The sequence below is a fragment of the Pongo pygmaeus genome, chromosome 15 (genome assembly GCF_028885625.2).
Source record: "Pongo pygmaeus isolate AG05252 chromosome 15, NHGRI_mPonPyg2-v2.0_pri, whole genome shotgun sequence".
Classification (NCBI taxonomy): Eukaryota; Metazoa; Chordata; class Mammalia; order Primates; family Hominidae; genus Pongo; species Pongo pygmaeus.
The window spans coordinates 921355-928000 of record NC_072388.2 but is presented as its reverse complement, the minus strand read 5'-3'; the positions used below and the strand labels follow the sequence as shown (position 1 = coordinate 928000).

The following is a 6646-nucleotide window of genomic DNA, read 5'->3' as shown; positions in this document are numbered from 1 at the left end:
ACCAACATGGCACATGTATACCTATGTAACAAACCTGTACTTTCTGTACATGTACCCTAGCACTTAAAGTATAATAAAAAATTGAAGGTTACAGACTATAATTTCTGACCAAAATGGATTAAAGCTAAAAATCAATAACAGAAGAAAATTCATAAAATTCACAAATACATGAAAATTAAACAATTTACTCTTCAACATGCTTTTGTTCAAGAGTTAGAAAACTTAATATTTTGAACTTGTCTATTATCCACAAAGTGACCTCCAGATTTAATACAATCCCTATGAAATTCTTAATATTATTTTTGACAGAAACAGAGAATGTGACTCCCCAAAGTATACGGAATTTCAGGGGACCACATAAAAATTTTTGGAAGCATTACAATTACTGATTTCAAAACATGTTAAAAATCTACAGTAATCAAAATCGTTTGTTACTGTCAGAAAGTCAGAGAACTAGGCTAATAAAAAGATCTTTGCCAATTCTGCAGACAGTGCCTGCATCGTCCTGCAGAATGACAATGATTATTTTGCTGCTGATAAGCTTAAAGTGTGAGGCAGAGCTGGCTATGTGCCAGTCTGTGGAGACCGACATCACTGATAACACCAGTGTCACTCAGTCTCTGCTGGAATCAGAGATCGAGGCCCTCAAGGAAGAGCTGCTCTTCATGAAGAACCATGAGGAGGAAGTTAAAGGTCTACAAGACCTGATTTCCAGCTCTTCGTTGATCATGGACGTAGATGTCCCCAAGTCTCAGGACCTTAGCAAGATCATGGCAGGCATCCAGGCCCAATATGAGGAGATGGCTGAGAGAAACTGAGAGGAGATGGACAAGTACTGGTGCCAGCAGACTGAGGAGAGCACCACAGTAGTCACCATGCAGTCCGCTGAGATCGGAGCTGCTGAGAGCATGCCCAGGGAGCTGAGAGGTACAGTCGAGTCCTTGGATATTGACCTGGACTCGATGAGAAATCTGAAGGCCAACTTGGAGAGCAGCCTGAGGGAGGTAGATGCAAATGGAGCAGCTCAACAGGATCCTGCTGCACCTGGAGTCAGAGCTGGCACAAACCCGGGGAGAGAGGAACCAGGCCCAGGAGCATGAAGCCCTGTGGAACATCAAGGTCAAACTGGAGACTGAGATTGCCATCTACTGCCGCCTGCTATAAGACGGGGAGGACTTCACCCTTGGTGATGCTCTGGACAGCAACAAATACCTGAAAACCATCCAAAAGAACACCCCCGCAGGATAGTGGACGGCAAAATGTTGTCTGAGACCAACAACGCTGACGTTTTTAGATGCTGAACCAGCAGAAGCAAGGTCCCTTTGGGGAGAAGGAGGCCAATAAAAAGTTCAGAGGTAAAAAAAAAAATTACCTGCAAATCACAGAAGTGTTTCCTTCACACAAAAATAATATAGATTCATTAATTCATAGAAGTGGAAATTAGGACAATTTCCACAACTACTCACCCAGAGACGATTAAAAAGTTAGTTGACCACCAACTCATAAAACAAATACACAATTCATAAATAAAGTATGAGTAATGTTTATACAGGCAAATGAACAGAGAATTATGTTGGCAATAGGCATATGGTTGATCCATATTTGACTTATTTTCTACACTCCTTGAAAGTGTACACAGTTGAATATAGTCATACAAAATTATAATATATAGGCAGAATCTAAAAACACAATTAAATGATGTAAGGCAGCCTATGTTAACAAGGAAATACAGGAATATAAAATATTAGAAAACAAAATTAAATAAACATTAACCTGTGAAATACTGAATAAACAAAGCACACAACTGAAGAAGACTCTTTGTAGATAACTACAATGTTCAACCAAAACTGGGCACCTATAAAGAGCAGATTTTGAATTATTAGCATGTGGTTAGAGTAACAAAATTGCAGAAAAAATGCATTATAATCACCCATAAAGAGCATTTAGGAGAAAGTTTTAATAAAGATTTCAATGATATTAGAAACACTTTTTATTATGTTCTTAATATATTACTCCTCATTTTATACAAATGGAAAGGCTATAATTTATTTTCTTCTATTTTATTTTTTGAGACAGAGTTTCTCTCTGTCACCCAGGCTGGAGTGTAGTGGCGAGCCCTTGGCTCACTACAACCTCCACCTCCCGGGTTCACGCCATTCTCCTGCCTCAGCCTCCCAAGTAGCTGGGACTACAGGCACCCACCACCACGCCCGGCTAATTTTTTTGTATTTTTAAAAGAGAAGGGGTTTCACCATGTTGGCAAGGATGGTCTTGATCTCCTGACTTTGTGATCCGCCCGTCTCGGCCTCCCAACGTACTGGGATTACACGTGTGAGCCACCGCGCCCGGCCGGCTACATTTTTTGTATTTTTAGTAGAGAAGGTATTTCACCATGTTGGCCAGGCTGGTCTTGAACAGCTGACCTCGTGATCCACCCACCTCAGCCTCTTAAAGTGCTGGGATTACAGGCGTGAGCCACTGCACTGGCTTATAATTTATTTTTTTAAAAACAAAGAAAAGACTTACATTTTTAAATATGGGAACAACTTGAATATTGTAAAATGTGCTGTGGAACACCACAATATAGTAAGCAAATAGAAATAAATTATACTATCATTCAGATAAATGTTGAGGAAAGTAAATGGAAACACTAATGATAAGTTTTTCTATGCAGTGAATTTAGACACAAATTAAAACTTTCCTTAATGTGATGTGCATACTATCTAATTCACATTCTATATAACACATAAATTCAAGTGTGCTATGCTGAAACCCCTGAAGTTAAAATTATACGCTAATTTGGCATACATAAAAATAAGACAGGGAAAACGTACATATCACAGTCCCACTAAGCTTTGTATAAGATTAATTAATAAAATAACTCATTAAGAAATAATGTAACAATTAAGAATTTATTCTATTCTTGGTAAGTTTCTAAGTTTTTTTTTATGGCATTAAGGTCTTTAAAAATTCTTTGAAATGAGTGGTTACAATAAACTATTCCACAAGTGAGGCACTTGGCATAGAGAGTTCACATTTCTAAGTTAGTTTCTACGAAGGAAAAGAAAACTTTTTGACTTACATTACCAGAGATGAAAAAAAGAATAAAGTGAAATAGAAGATTCAACTTTATCATATGTGCTGAAGTGCTTTGGCTCTGATAAATTTTTTTCCGATATTTTTACACGATCACATTTGAAATCACAGGACTGAAAATTATGAAGCAGAAGCATTTGTCCTTGGTGTTTCTGAAATATGTGAACCAAAACCCAATGTCTGCACTTTTACTCTCACAACTTCTGACGTGAGGCACAGATTTTACAAAACAGCTTAAAATAAAAGTCTCGCAAAATGTGCAGATTTCCTCAGATCCCAAAAAACAATGGAAAAGCACTCAGACCACAAGGCCTTCACGGGAATAACAGAAAGAAGAGGAGAACTTTGGCTCTCACTGTGAATACCCTGGAATGTTAGTGGAGGAACAGGAGAAGCCTTAGAAGATTTAGGAGCATAATCAGCATAAGGTAGGAAATTTCCATCTGTGGCAGCAAAAGAAGTAAATCTAGGATTTTCCAGAACAAATTTCTTTGAAGCAGAACTTCCAACACCACATTTTTAAGGTTTTCTCCTTGGCCTTTGCACCTCTCATCTTTGTTATTTGTTCATTCTTTCCTATTGGGGTGATGCCTATTATTCTCTCTCTTTTTACATTCCAAAGATATTTCCTTTACTGTGGAACAGGGGCGTCCAAGGGAGACCACAGCCATGAGTTCTTAGTTTCTGTTTCTCGTTGAGCCAGCAAGGCCCTTTTCTTATCCCCCTTTTCTGCTTATCACTAGAGACAGAACCTGAAAACCATGGTTGCAGGCTGCTAAAAGCCTAAAATAAAACACAGCCATAAAAATAACAGAACAAGTCGGGTTGGAAAAGCTTGCTGTACAAGGCAACCAGGGCTGGCTTATATTCACCACATCCTTTCTTCTTTCCCAGCAATTGGGCTCAAGAGAAAACGTCCAACTTTTAGTATCTCCCTCAGTATACAATGAGAATAGTGGAACATATGTTCAAAGGTTTGGCTTTTTGGGCTACCGCTGGTGACTAGACTCTGTCTCCCCCAACAGGGAGTGCTAAAGGAAATGGCAGAGTAATAAGAATGACAACTTATGACTGCTGAGAAAAGAAGCTGAATGCTTATCACAGCCTCAGAGATACAAACACTGCAATCAACTGCGGAAGCAAAGGACTACCGTGTCTGGAAAATAAGGGGAAAAATATCTTTACCTTAAAAATACACACACAAGGCCAGAGAAGACACATCGAAGACCCTGTTAATGAAGCACCAGAATATTCAGCCTCACTGACTGCTGTATTATCTTGTAGTAAGAAACTTTTTACATACTACATTACACAGTTGTTTTATAAATTTCTGAATCTCATCAAAAGATTGCAGGGCATACGGAGAAGGCAGAAAACAGAGAAAACATGTCCCAATTAAAGAAATAAAATAAACTTACAAATATTGACCTTTAAAAATCTTTGTTGATCTTGAAATGTCAAAATCTGTAGGTTTATTCTTTTGTAGTTGTTGTTTTTGGTTTTGCATTATATAGTTTAAAAATAAAAATAATTATCAAAGCCGCTTAATGAGACCGGCACTCCTCCGGTACGCGGGGCACCGGGAAAGGAGGAGCCTGGAGACCATGCCGGACACATTGGTGGCCCCAGGCTCAGAGCAGGAGCAAGGACCAGGCTGCACCGGGCCGAAACCGCCTCCACTTCCAGCGTTCGCGGACTCCAGGAGCTCCAGACCTGGCGTCGTGGTGAGATTCTTTGATTGATTGTGTGATGGTGGCTGAGTTCGAAGCAAACAGGTTTCATCACCTTAAATTGCTTTGAACCAATGAACCTGTATTCCCTTACAAAGATGGACAGCCCATCGTGTGAACTATAGATTTTCTGAACAAATTTATATTGGATTCATAGTGGTGTCATGCACGCAGACGCCTCCGAGTTCCCCTAAGTTCTTAGAGGACTGCTTTGACTTTTGATCTGAGAATTGCAAAGTTCCCTAAAGAATGACATTTGTGGATAAGCGCAAACTTAAGAGAGAGCGATTGGACAGAATTTGTGTAGGAATTCGCCTCCACATCACGAAAGGCCCCCTGTACCCCCGCCCTGTGGTGGCGCTGCTGGACGGCCGCGACTGCACTGTGGACGTGCCCATCCTGAAGGACCTGGCCACCGTGGCCTTCTGTGACGTGCAGTCCACGCAGGAGATCCACGAGAAGGTTCTAAACAGACTCGTGGGCGCCATGATGTACCACACCATAACCCCCACCAGGGAGGACCTGGCAAATTTCAAGGCCCTGAGAGTGATCGTGCGGGTTGGCAGTGGCTACGACAACGTGAACATCAAGGCTGCTGGCGAGCTCGGAATTTCTGTGTGCAACATCTCGTCCGCAGCCGTGGAAGAGACAGCCTACTCCACTATCTGCCACATCCTCAACATGCACCAGAGGAACACATGGCTGGAACAGGCACTGTGGGAAGGCAAGCGGGTTCAGAGCGTGGAGCAGATCTGCGAGGCGGCCTCGGGAGTGGCCCCTATTCGTGGGGAGACGCTGGGCCTCATCGGCTACAGTCGCACGCAGCAGGCTTTTGCAGTTCCAGCCACTGCCTTTGGATTCAGCGTCATATTTTATTACCCCTACTTGCAGGATGGGATCGAGCTGTTCCTGGGCGTGCAGAGGGTCTACACACAGCAGGAATTGCTGTATCAGAGAGACTGCGTCTCCTTGCACAGCAGTCTCAGCGAACATAAACACCACCTCATCAATGACTTTACCATAAAGCAGATGAGGCAGGGAGCATTCCTTGTGAACACAGCCCGTGGTGGCCTGGTAGATGAGAAAGCCTTAATACAGGCCCTCAAGGAGGGCAAGATACGAGGGGCAGCCCTCGACGTGAATGAGTCGTAGCCCTTTAGGTTGGCTCAGGGTCCATTGAAGATGTCCCGAATATCATCTGTACTCCTCACTCTGCCTGCTACAGCGAGCAGGCGTCACTGGAGATGAAGGAGGCAGCTGCCACCGAGATCCGCTGAGCCATCACAGGTCGCATCCCACGAAGCTTAAGAAACTGTGTGAACAAGCAATTCTTTGTCACATTTGTGCTTTGGTCAGTAATAGACCAGCAAGCAATTCATCCAGTCATCGTGGGCGTGGCTCCAGGAGGACTTCCTGCATCCAATGAAGGGATCATCCCTGGATGCATCCCGGTGACTCACAACCTCCCGACAGTGACACATACTTCCCAAGGGCCCCCTCCCAACCAGCCCACAATCACGGGGACAATCGAGAGCACCCCAACGAGAAATATTAGAGAATGCCGGTGGGTAATCATTCTGATACACTTGGGAACAAGGACAGTGAAAAATAAATGAACTAACAGAAAAAGAATCTGACGCTCTTTTTAGCTGATTCTGGACCTATGCATCATTGATGTTGCAGTGTTAAAACTACAAGAGTTAGAAAACTGAAGATGTCGTCTGTTTACGGATGCTCTGAAAGAATAGGGTGTGATTTATTAACCACCAACTTCCGTTATTGTGTGTTAAGTTTTTCATCTGTGCGTCAAATCACAAAGA

General features: G+C 42.4%; 2 pseudogenes; both read left to right on the top strand.

Moving 5' to 3' along the window:
• The first annotated feature begins 398 nt into the window (after positions 1-398).
• Positions 399-1248, top strand: LOC134738182 (keratin, type I cytoskeletal 18-like; annotated as a pseudogene).
• A 3827-nt stretch (positions 1249-5075) lies between these two features.
• Positions 5076-6381, top strand: LOC129026108 (C-terminal-binding protein 2-like; annotated as a pseudogene).
• The last annotated feature ends 265 nt before the right edge of the window (positions 6382-6646 follow it).